Below are 13,473 nucleotides of genomic sequence, written 5' to 3'. Positions count from 1 at the left end.
GAGAGCAGAGCGGGAGAGCCGGCAGCTTGGGGGGACGTGGCTCCATCAGTTGCTCCCCCAAGCCGCAGGGCAGAGAGCAGAGCGGGAGAGCCGGCAGAGAGTGAAGCGGCGTGGGGAACTTGGCTCCCCAAGCCGCCAGATGGAGAGCAGAGAGGGAGAGCTGGCAGCTTGGAGGACTTGGCAGAGTGGGAGGCCATGGGATGGAGACAGAGCAGGAAGGAAAAATCAAGAGTGCGGGGAGCACCAGGAATTCTGGGAACAGTAGTTCTGGTGGCAGCCCCAGAACCTGAAGTGGAAGCCCAGAGCGCGGGGAGCACCAGGAATGCTGGGAATTGTAGTTCTGGTGGCAGACGGATCTCCTAGACACTGGAGCAAAGTGAGCCTGGAGCAAGTTACTGTGGTGGTGGGGGATGGAGGGAAAGCAAAGGTGAGAGACATAAGTAAAATCAGAGTGTCTAGGAAAAATTAAAGGGAAGATATCCTAAAAATTCCAGGAAATCTCCACCAATGAAGCAAAAAAAAAAAAAAAAAAACACCTCTATTATTCTGTGAGCAACAAACCAAATTGGGTTGGGGGTCTCAGACAATTCACTCATATGATTGCAAAGACAGACAGAAACTCCCAGATTGGAGAGGGCTCCCCAGAGGGCTCCCAGATTGGAGAGGGTGCAGGTTGGACAGAGGGACCCACCCCCAATGCACGAATTTTCATGCACCGGGCCCCTCGTAACTAAATATTTGACAAAAGGCAAATTGAAAATCTTAGCCAAAAGGTCACACTCTAGAGTCAGTATCCTCAAAGGGTGAACTCAGAGTTGGAAGAAAATAAAACATTTTACATTTTCTGACAGCACTTAAGTCAAGAATGTTTTCTCTGCTGCTTTGTTTCTGTATAGTTACACCATCTGCCCATACTTAGCTTTGGTTTCTATTTGCTTTCACTTGTGAAGTCACATAAATTGAAATAACACATTAAAAACGTTTTGAGAAATATCACATGTAGACACATAGAAACCTCTCAGTAGCTGCCAATTTTATAGGCTCATAAGTGATCTGTGCGGAAAAGTGTTTTGAAAATTCAGGATTTTGCGCTGGTCAGTGTGGCTCAGTTGGTAGAGCGTAGTCCAGTACACCCAAAGGTGGTGGTTTCACCTGGCCAGTGTGGTTCAGTTGGTAGAGCGTAGTCCAGTACACCCAAAGGTGGTGGTTTCACCTGGCCAGTTTGACTCAGTTGGTTGGGCATCCTCATCCTCCTGTGCAGCAAAGGGTTCCGGTCAGGACACATGGCCTGGTTGCAGGCTCAGTTCCTGGTAGGCAGCATGCAGGAGGCAGCATGTCAATATTTCCCTCTCATTGATGTTTCTTTTCTTTTTTTTTTTTAATTTTAATTTTTATTTATTTATTTTTTTTATTGCTTAAAGTATTACAAAGGGTATTACATATGTGTCCATTTTATCCCCCCGCCCTAGACAGTCCCCCAGCCTCCCCTATTCCCCAGTGTCTTATGTCCATTGGTTATGCTTATATGCATGCATACAAGTCCTTTAGTTGATCTCTTACCCCCCTACCTCCTGCCCCCCAACCCTCCCCGGCCTTCCCGCTGAAGTTTGACAATCTGTTTGAGGCAGCTCTGCCTCTGTATCTATTATTGTTCAAAAGTTTATAATGGTCTCTATTATCCATGAATGAGTGAGATCATGTGGTATGTTTCCTTCATTGACTGGCTTATTTCACTTAGCATAATGCTCTCCAGTTCCATCCATGACGTTGTAAATGGTAAGAGTTCCTTCCTTTTTAGAGCAGCATAGTATTCCATCGTGTAGATGTACCACAGTTTTCTAATCCATTCATCTACTGATGGACACTTAGGCAGTTTCCAGATCTTAGCTATGGTGAATTGTGCTGCTATGAACATAGGGGTGCATATATCTTTTCTGATTGGTGTCTCTGGTTTCTTGGGATATATTCCTAGAAGTGGGATCACAGGGTAAAATGGGAGTTCCATTTTCAGATTTTTAAGGAAACGCCATACTGTCTTCCATAGTGGCTGCACCAGTCTGCATTCCCACCAGCAGTGCACAAGTGTTCCTTTTTCTCCACATCCTCTCCAGCACTTGTCGTTTGTTGATTTGTTGATGATAGCCAGTCTGACAGGTGTGAGATGGTACCTCATTGTTGTTTTGATTTGCATCTCTCGGATGATTAGTGACTTTGAGCATGTTTTCATATGTCTCTTGGCTTTCTGAATGTCCTCTTTTGAAAGGTGTCTATTTAGGTCCTTTGCCCATTTTTTGATTGGATTGTTTATCTTCCTTTTGTTAAGTTGTATGAGTTCCCTGTAGATTTTGGAGATTAGGCCCTTATCAGATATGACATTGGCAAATATGTTTTCCCACACAGTGGGTTTTCTCATTGTTTTGTTGATGGTTTCTTTTGCTGTGCAGAAGCTTTTTATTTTGATGTCGTCCCATTTGTTCATTTTCTCTTTAGTTTCAAGTGCCCTAGGAGCTGTATCAGTGAAGAAATTGCTTCAGCATATGTCTGAGATTTTGTTGCCTTTGGATTCTTCTAGAATTTTTATGGTTTCCTGTCGTACATTTAAGTCCTTTATCCATTTTGAGTTTATTTTTGTGTATGGTGTAAGTTGGTGGTCTAGTTTCATTTTCTTGCATATATCTGTCCAATTTTCCCAACACCATTTATTGAAGAGACTATCTTGGCTCCATTGTATGTTCTTGCCTCCTTTGTCAAATATTAATTGAGCATATTGGTTCGGGCCGATTTCTGGGCTCTCTATTCTATTCCATTGATCTATATGCCTGTTCTTGTGCCAGTACCAGGCAGTTTTGAGAAAAGTGGCTTTGTAATACAACTTGATATCTGGTATTGAGATCCCACCTACTTTGTTCTTTTTCAGGATTGCTGTAGCTATTCGGGGTCTTTTTTTATTCCAGATGAATTTTTGGAGAGTTCGTTCTAGATCTCTGAAGTATGCCGTTGGTATTTTAATGGGAAGTGCGTTGAATTTATAGATTGCTTTGGGTAGTATGGACATTTTAATGATGTTGATTCTACCAATCCATGAACACGGTATGTTCTTCCATCTGTTTATGTCTTCCTCTATATCTTTTGTCAACGTCCTGTAGTTTTCTGTGTAGAGGTCTTTTACCTCTTTAGTTAAGATTATTCCTAGGTAGCTTAGTTTTTTTGGTGCGATGGTAAACGGGATTGTTTTTATAATCTCTCTTTCTGAAAGTTCACTATTGGTGTATAGAAATGCCTCAGATTTCTTCGGGTTAATTTTGTATCCTGCTACATTGCCAAATTCATGTATTAAGTCTAGTAGCTTTTTGATGGAGTCTCTAGGGTTTTGTATGTATAATATAATTCTGATGTTGGTACACTTGAAGCTGTCCCAGAGGCGCCTTACACTATCCTCGCATTTTTGGATTCTTTTTTCATTTTGCTTTTCCGGTTGGGTGTTTTTTGCTTCCTCGCATTTCAAATCATTGACTTGATTCTTGCGCTCCTCTGGTCTGCTGTCGGGAGTCTGTATATTATCCTTTATTTCAGTCAGTGTTTGCTTAATTTCTAGTTGGTTCCCCATCACAACATCGAGGGTCTCATTAGTTTTCTTGTAGATCTCATTAAGTTTATCGGCGGCTTCTAAACAGTTCTTGAGAGACCTTAAAAGTGTGGTTCTGAACTCTATATCTTCCATTGACAATTTTGTCCTGTTTCTTTGTCTCCGCATTTTGTTATGCTTCCTTGGTGCACCCCCTAGTGGTCTTTGTTCGAAGTCTTATAGTTAAATCTTGATTGCTGTAGCTAATTCCAGGGAGGGTTTGACCTCCAGGCCAAGTGGCTATGAGAATCAGCTGTGTCTGCAGTGAGAGAACTTCTGTCCTCTAGGGAGGTGCTAATCTAGCCTTTGCCTGAGGCTATCCAGCAAATGCCTCTGTGCAGGGCTTGGGCGGGGCGGGTCGCACAGAATCAACAGGGTGGGCCAGAGAGAGCAGTTATGGCCTCTCTCAGTCCTGTCCCCAGGGGCTCTGGCTCTCTGAGTCCCAGCAACGGCTGCAATCCTCGGAGAGAAAGCTGCACTCGCTCTGACTGAAGCCAGACAGTCCCGCTTCTCCCGTTTGAGTCTGGGTCCCTAAAGACTCGCCTGTATCTAGAGCTCAGAGTCTGCGACTCCCTCCCGATTGAAAACACCAACCGCGCCCTCCGCCGGCAGCCCTCTCCGCGCACTCCACACCTCAGAATTTGACTTCAGCACTGCACCTCCTCTGAGTGTCCGAATGCGTTTCTCTTTCCTCCTAGTTGTAGGACTTCCACTCAGCCAGCGTTCCTGTGGTTCTGGGTGATGTCCCTTCCATTTTTTGGTTTCACTTTTGAAGTAGTTGTTCAAAGCAGCAAACTCCGGCGTTAACCTATGCCGCCATCTTGGTTCCTCTCCTCATTGATGTTTCTCTTGCTCTCATTCTCTCTCTCCTTTCCTCTCTCTAAAATAAAAAATTAAAAAATTAAATTCAGGATTTTAGTCTGGGCAGTGATGGAGTCTACATTTGCAACACATAAAATGCTCTCAAGTTGATAGTTATGCTGGAGTAGCACATCCATGTGAAGCTTGATTTAATTATTCCAACACAAATAGAAAGTTTTTTCTTTGAGTTTTCTATAGCATCTATAATTTTTGAATACTATTTTTCAGCTATTAATTTTTATTAATTTTCCAAGCATGAAATTTTCTGTACCTCATTAATTGAAGGCAGTGCTCATTATTTTTTAAAGGCATGACAAATATAGAGTGAAGGCTACCACTTTAGACTGCCTCTTTACTACTTGTCTATTGTTGAACATGTAAATGTTACCTTCTTATTTTACCTTTGAATTTGGCAACAAGGTGCAATAGGTTTAAACTTATGAATATTTTCTCATTACCTACTTGATGATAGGTTTTATTTAACATTTACATTTAATTCTTTTCTCAATGAGACTGAGTATAACTAAGAATTGTAGTATTCCAATCTATTAGAGAGTAGGAGAGTTTAGATGATTTTTCTGAGGTTCCTTGTGAAGAAGTAGTAGCATTCCCAGTACTTGGCAGCTGTAGCAGCACTCTGTTAGAATGGAGTGGCACCATACTGACATGTATTAGAATATTAAAGAAAAGAGATTTAATAGTTCTCTCCCAATATATTTCATCGGAAGTCTTGTGGCCCCCAAAGTGCCTAATTTTATGTGTTTTTTCAAAAAATTAATGCATCTTCTTTTTACGTGGTGTAGCATTTAACATTAACTGAATTTAGGCAATCTATATTAATGTCCATTAGAAAAAAGAACTTCTTTAATATGATCTACTTCATGAGTCTTCAATTTTAATACTTTTCAGAAGAGTTTGGTGCTGTGTGAGTTCATGAAGCATGTGGCATGTGTGTGGAGTGTGTGTGTTGTGTGTATGTATGTGGTTTGTTCTATTTTAATGTTTTTAATTTGTATTTTCCTTGGTAATAACTATTGTAGTTTAAATATAAATTATTACTAGAGGCCCGGTGCACAAAAATTTGTGCACTGGCGAGGGGTGGTGACCCTCAGCCCCACTTGTGCCTTCTCACAGTCTGGGACCACTCGGGAGATAATGACCTGCTGGCTTAGGCCCGCTCCTGGGTGGCAGAGGGCAGGCCCAATCCCTAGGTGCCTGCCCCGCAGCTCCTGGTCGGGCTCAGAGCAGGGCCGATTGGGGAGTTGGGGCGCCGCCCCCTGTCACACTCTGGGGAGGTTGCAGGGCCACCCTCTGTCGTGCACAGAGCAGGGCGGATCAGGGGGTTGGGGCGCTGCCCCCTGTCACCCACAGAGCAGGGCCAATCAGGGAATTGGGGCACTCCCCCCTGTCACACTCAGGGCAGGGCTGATGGGGAGGTTGCAGCTCCACCCCGTCACACACAGAACAGGGTCCATGGGGGGGTTGGGGCACTGCACCTTGTCACATACAGAGCAGGGCCGATCAGGGGGTTGGAGAGCTCCCCTCTATCAGGCACAGAGCAGGGCTGATCAGGGGGTTGGGGTGCCTTCCCCTTTCATGAACAGAGCAGAGTGGATAGGGAAGTTGTGGCCCCACCCCCTGTCACACACAGAACCACAGGGCGATCAGGGGGTTTGGGCGCTGCCCCCTGTCACGCTGCTCCAGGGGCCAGGAGGCCTCATGGCTCCGCTGATCCTAGTGCTGGGAGGCCTCACGGCTCCACTGATCCTGGTGCTGGGAGGCATATTACCCTTTTACTATATAGGTAGAGGCCTGGTGCATGGGTGGGGGCCAGCTGTTTTGCCCTGAAGGGTGTCCTGAATCAGGGTGGGGGTCCCCACTGGGGTGCCTGGCCAGCCTGGGTGAGGGGATGATGGCTGTTTGCAGCTGGTCACACCTCCTTCAGGGTGGGAGTCCCGCTTGGGTGCCTGGTCAGTCTGGGTGAGGGGATGATGGCTGCTTGCAGCTGGTTACACCCCCTTCAGGGTGGGGGTCCCCACTGGGGTGCCTGGCCAGCCTGGGTGAGGGGATGATGGCTGTTTGCAGCTGGTCACACCCCTTTCAGGGTGGGGGTCCCCACTGGGGTGCATGACCAGTCTGGGTGAGGGGCTGAGGGCTCTTTTCAGGCTGGCGGGTGACTGAAGATCCCAACCTAACCTTTTTTCCTTTTTTTAAAAATTCTGGCATTTACTTACCTTCAATGGCTGTCATTGGAGCTGAGAGTCGTCTTTAGCTCTGAAGCTCAGCTCTAGCTCTGAGACCTCGGCTGCTGAAAGCAGGTTTCTGGGTTTTTTTTTTTTTAGCTTCTATATTTGTAACAATGTTTCTTAGAGAGCAGCTCAGCAGTGGCAGGCGGGGAACGTTGGCTTCCTCCGTCACTGGAGAAAGCAAGCCTCCTGTTCGCATCAGTTGCCTGGCTGCCGGCAGCCATCTTGGTTTGCAGTTAATTTGCATATCGCCCTGATTAGCCAATGGGCAGGGTAGCGAAGTTATGGCTAATTACCATATTTCTCTTTTATTAGATAGGATAAGTGCTATTGCTATATTATGTGTTTACTCTTTTGAGTGTGATGGAGAGGTTTTCTGACATGTTATATTCTCAAATATCTTCCCAAATATATTTAAGTTAAAAAAATCTACACACATAAAAGACAAAGATGCTAATTGACCTTACCGTTATGCCCAGGCCACTCCCACCATCCAATCAGAGCAACTATATGCAAATTAACCCAACCAAGATGGCGGCCGGCAGTCATGGAGCTGGAGCAAGGAGAAGGCTTGGTGCCCCAGCGCTGGAGGAAGCCAAGCTTCCCGCCTCCTCTGGCCGGCTGTAGCCTCTGCAAATGGCAACAAAGTTTCAATTATAGAAGCTAAATAAATCCCAGATACCTGCTTCCAGCCAGCCTCCACTGGGAGCTTGGGTGGCTGGGGGCTGTGGCCATCCTGCAAACATCCATCAGCCCCTCACCCAGACTGGCCAGGGACCCCAGCAGGACCTTCCACCGAAGGGGCTGTGGCCAGCCTGAAAACGGCCCTTAGCTCCTCACCTAGTCTGGCCTGGCAGCCCAGCAGGACCTCCACCCTGATCCAGGACACCCTTCAGGGCAAACCAGCTGGACCCAGGGAGCGGGCCTAAGCCTGCAGGTGGTCATTCCCCGAGGGGTCCCCGACTGCGAGAGGGCACAGGCCAGGCTGAGGGACCCTCCTGAGTGCACACATTTTTGTGCACTGGGCCTTTAGTATAATAATAATTGTATAGTAATTTTTAGACATTTTAATATCATGCATAGGACCATTAATTTTACATCTCAAATATAAATCCCTTTCAATGACAAGTAAAATTGTAAAAGTATTTTCTTATTATATTTGACTTTACATTAAGAGTGTTGACATAATCATGCCTATGAATATCAAAGTTAAACAATGCTGCTTGCTGTTGGTAAATATGAATAACTCATTTTAAGACACTATACTACTTATATTGATCTTCAATTGTGTAGTCTATGCTACTTTGCATATGGTGGACTCTTTTCATATTTGTGAATCCCCTCCATGATCCCTGTCTTGTGTCTTGTCTCTACCATTCTTATCTGCTCACAGAAAAGTTCTGAAGCTGTATAAGGCAGATGTGACTAGATGCAACTTGCTATTTTTCATGATGTCATTGACCAGAGAACTCTGGGATTTAAATGTCCTTTAGGTCATTCAGGAACGGATTGGTTCATTGGTGATTACTGTTCATGCTTATCCTTAGTTCTGAAATTTTAACTGGTAGGGTTACCAATGGGGTAGAAGGAATTCTGGGTAATCAGTCTGTCTTCCAAATCTTCCCTGCCTTGCACCGTTACCAAAACTTTGGAACTCTAAAACCACAAAGATTGTGTTCAGGTGCTTGAAAATGGGAAGTGAATTCTATTACTAGAACATTTACTTCCTATTTAATTATTTTGCTGAATCTGGTAGTGAATGACTAGTGAGCAGAACTTTTAATAAATAAATATATTAGTTTGATAAATTTTAAACACAAGATGATGAATTCACTTTTCCAGATTTTTAAATGGAGTCCGGATTTTTCTCATCTTCAATTTTGTAGCTGGAATCTTTATTAATTTTCTTATAAATAAAATTTATTCTAGTCTCAAAATACATCCAGAAGTTTGTGAGGCAGAAAAGTATGAATTTCCTGACATTTCAATGACAAGGTTTTACCTTAAACTTTCATTGTTATATTTCTTGAACTAAGTGCACGAAAACACAGTCCTGTGGGGAATTTCATTTGCATGTTGCTGAACAGCTTGGTGTCATCAGTTGGAGCACAGCAAAGTGCTCAGTGGACACCTGATTTTTTATGGCAGAGACTGAAATAGGAAATTGAAAATAAGGAAGAATTTCATTCCATTCCAGTTATTTGGTTAAAGTTCACTTTGAAAACATGAAATGTCTCATTCAGTTTAATGTATGCAAATAAAGCCCACAGAGGATGGCATAAATCAAATGGCAAAGACTCAAGTGCTGTAACTGAGAGCAAAGCAGTTTTATACTATATTTTAGGAGGATGCCACAAAATACTGTTGAAGTGGCTGGAGACTGTATTGAAGATTTTGTAGATGTGGAGGAGCTTAATAATTTAGGATTCAAATTAGCAGAAAGGTGAGTAATTTAGCAAAACACTAGAGTGTTTTCACCTAAGCTAATTTTATTTTTCGTTAAATTGGAAAAAGGAGTTCATGATTATGTGCTTCCTTGACAAATAAGTTTGTATATATAAAGATATTATGCAAATAATTTTTCCTATAGAAGTCTTTTGGCTTGAAACACCCAGATAATTGAAGCCAAAATAGAATGTTTGCTCTTTGGCTTTGTTCATTTGAACTATTGCAACATTATCAGCTCATTTTTCTTTTAACATTTTTTATTGCATTTTAAAAATAACTGGTTTGGCTGTTCCTTGAAAACTGTAGTGTATACAGTTTTGGTTGCTACCAGCGGTATTGTTGTTATTCTGCTCCTAGGTAAATTCTATACTTGCAGGGCACATGTTATACCTTTCAGTTATGAACAGTCATTGAATATTCAGTTTTGTGACTGCTTTGTCTTTACTTAGAGTTTCTCCTTCATGTGTTTGTTATGCTGCCTGATGGACTTACAACAATGCAGTCTGTGAAGACGTCACTATTTAATACAAAGAAGTTTCTAAATCAATCTCCCAAAGTGTAGCTGAATTTGAAACTCAGGAAGCAATTTAATTCCTTGATTTTTGGGGAGAGATTTATATTTGAATTTATGCTAAATAAAATTTTATTTATTAAAGAAAACTATGCACCTAATTTGAAAGTCAAATAAGTTTTTAAAAAAGGTTTAAACAAAAACATATGTATATGCAATATTATTCAGTAATATACCAGTCCTTTCCATTAGAGATTATAAAGATTTATGCTTCTTTTATTATTAGTTTCCTTTCTGTTTCAAATTATGTATATATTGATATTTCTCAACTTATTAGTTTTACATATTTATCTATTAACTTTTTTAGTAGTTGGATTTTTAGATTTCTTTGACTTCCCTGCTTTTTTCCATTACTATTTCACATTATTTTATTAAGTTACTCTTCAGTATTTGTATTGGTATGATTTTATAGATATACACTACTGAACCAAATGGCATATATCCTTTCTAATAAAGAGGGGATACGCTAATTGACCCTTAAGCTGTCACAAAGATGATTGCGCCCACAGACAATAAGGAGGGAATATGCTAATCTCCCGGACAGTGAGAGGCGGCAGGCCGGGCTGAGGGACCCCCCCACCACCCTCCAGTGCATGAATTTTCATTCACCAGGCCTCTAGTATTATAAAATATGTAAGTATGTAATATATACATATATGTACATTTTTTCTTCTATGTATTATTTTCCTAGATTTAGTAGTTGATTTCTTCTGTATTTGCTTAATTTTCTATGGCATTGTACTTTACTTGTCCAAATATTCCAACAGTTTTAAAAACTATTACAATATAATTTTAAAATGCTTAAATTCAATACTCTATCAATTGAATTATTTTTCCTGCTGATATTTCTCAGACCACTTGGCTGTTTTACTCCCAAAAGGAAGGCTTGCTCTCTAGGCCAGAACACTCATCTTTGGTATTCCATTTGTTCCTCTTCTGCATGAGAAGTTAAATAAATGCTCACTAGAGACAAGGCCGGTGCATGGGCACACAACTTATGCAGAATCCTCTGCTTTTTCCTTTTTCAAAATGACTTCATTTTGTATAATCACATTCTCCTGATACTTTAAATAAATGGCACATAGAAGTTAAAGATTTTCAATAAATATGTTTATACTTGATTCATGTTTGTTTATAAAACTTCAGGTTGTTCTCAGAATTCTGAAGGCATTTTTTTGTAATTTCAAGTGGTCTGAAACATTGTTATTGCCAAATGTGGTATCATTCTCATTCTCAGTATTTATATTTCGAATAGTTTTTTCCTCAGAGAACTTTTAGAATTTCCGTTTATCTTTGATTCCGTACATGTTTCCCCCTTTTCCTATTCTAATATTCAGTAAGCCTCAGTGTTTACAGATATGAGTTTTAGTTGTGGAAATGTTGCCTATACTATACTTGTAAAATATTATTTTCTCATTTCTTCCTCCCCTGTTAATTATGCGATGTGTTGACTGTTGGATTTTCTGGGATATTCTTCTAATTGTTTTAACTCTTCCCCCATTTTTCATTGTTTCATCATCCTATTTTAACTTCTTACTGATTTCCTCAAGCTTTTTTTCAATGTGGTTGCTGAGATTATAATCAGTTATAATATTTTCATTTTCAAGAGCTCATTGTTTTTGCTGAATCTTTATTTTTATAGTATCACATTCTTGTTCTATTTATGTATTATAGCTCATGGAGCTATTAATTATAGTTTTGTCACATGAAGATATCTTCCTCTTTTCTCTGTGTCATTTTTTCTCTGAGTTTATTTCTACGTTTTGCTTGGTTTTTCTTCTTTCTTCTATATCATAAGCTTTCTCAAATGGTTTCTGACTTTTTGATGTCCATTCATATTTAAAAGTGAGGCATGAAAGAACTTATTACACTCTTGGTGTTCATAGCCAAGGTTGCCAATATCTGGAAGTCTTTTCTCTTTGGACATTTTTCTCTAGAAAATTGACTTCCGATCAACCCCACATAATACGCGAGGTCCACTGACAACTGCAAATGTGGAGCTCCTTCTTGAAAAATTAAGAATATCGACAGCAACAGCAGAGCATTAAGTTCAGAGTGTGGTCCTCAGAGATTCAGAAATTGCAAAGCCATGAAGCTCCTCTATCTCTAGTAGGCATTTGCCTGACACCCAATGTTCTGGGAATTGCCGCTCTCTGCAGTGAACAGATTCCCTCAATTATTTCTAGACTTTCAATTGATTTCTCATTTTTCAGCCCTGTGCCTTACTTATAATTTCTGCTTTTTCCTTTGTCCTCTGTTTCAAGGCACTTCTCCAATTTCCACTGAGAACAAGGGTATATTTCCTAGGGGTGCAATGGTATGTTTCCCAGTAGAGTGGTGAGAGGCTGGCACCATGGTATTCATCCTCTCTGTGTACAGACGTTTAACCAACCATTCCCATTTCAGCCTACATCTTACATCTTCATTCTGGAACCTTTAAGTTTAAAGCCCCTTGAAAGTTTTTTATTATTTTTTTTATTTCTTCATTTAAAGGAATTAGTTGTTGCTTTTTCCATTCTGTTAAATAGAATGCACCCATTTCCCATCTTTTTTTAATCTTCCAAAGATTTGTTAGAATCTCTTGCTATGGTTATCTTTTCTACTATTCTTTTGGTTCTTGAGATTTTATACCTCATTATGCTCTTTTTTTTAAAAAATATATTTTATTGATTTTATACAGAGAAGAAGGGAGAGAGATAGAGAGTTAGAAACATCGATTGGGAGAGAAACATCGATCAGCCGCCTCCTGCACATCTCCTACTGGGGATGTGCCCGCAACCCAGGTACATGCCCTTGACCGGAATCGAATCTGGGACCTTTCAGTCCTCAGGCCCACGCTCTATCCACTGAGCCAAACCGGTTTCGGCTCATTATGCTCTTTTTTCTCATTCACTGTGGTGTAGTGTAGAAGAGGAGGCCCATTATATGTCCAATTTGCCATAATTAAGTAATAATCTTCAAAATATTATTTTAATATTTAAAATAAATACATTAAAAATAAGGAAACTCTTTACCTTTAGTAAACCATTTAAGAGTAACATAATATATACTAAAAATAAAACAATAATCAAGAAGAGATGATCAAAGTATAGGTATAAACTGAAGAGAATTGTAACTTAGGATTGAGGGAGCATATTAGGAATTAATTGAAATAAATGTCTTTAACCATCTCTCAAAACATGTCAGCTCTGCATCAACGTTCACACACAAATGAGTTTTGTCTCTCTGCAGTGAAGGCAGTGAATGAGTGAATTTTTAGAAATCTTCCAGCTGACTAACACTTAATGTCCTAATTTTCACTGGTCGTTAAAGACTCACTGATGTTCTGAGAAAACAAGGGGCAACCAAAACCTTTGCCAAATTTAAGCATGGAAGAGAATAAAAATCAGGAGATGGCATTGTTTAAATTGAACATAAGCCTTGTTTGGTGGTTCGCTTCTCTAAATTTTATTAAGATCAATTTTACTCTTATTTTATACAGCAGAAATACCATATGGCCAGATATTTTAATATACAAGGTGTCCCAAAAAATGTGTACACACTTTTAATAATCATTAATTAGAGTGGGTTAAATCTGAAAAGAAATAAACATCATTTGAACTATTAGCTGTTAAGTGTGTATACACATTTTTGAACACCCTGTATATCCCTGCAGAGGCAAAAATTATTTCTTTTTAAAAAAATATCCACCTTTGAACCTTTTTATGTTACCATTAGATTGC

The sequence above is a fragment of the Myotis nattereri genome (genome assembly GCF_964212035.1).
Source record: "Myotis nattereri genome assembly, chromosome: 1".
In the NCBI taxonomy this organism is placed as follows: domain Eukaryota; kingdom Metazoa; phylum Chordata; class Mammalia; order Chiroptera; family Vespertilionidae; genus Myotis; species Myotis nattereri.
Note: the sequence above shows the minus strand (reverse complement) of the source record.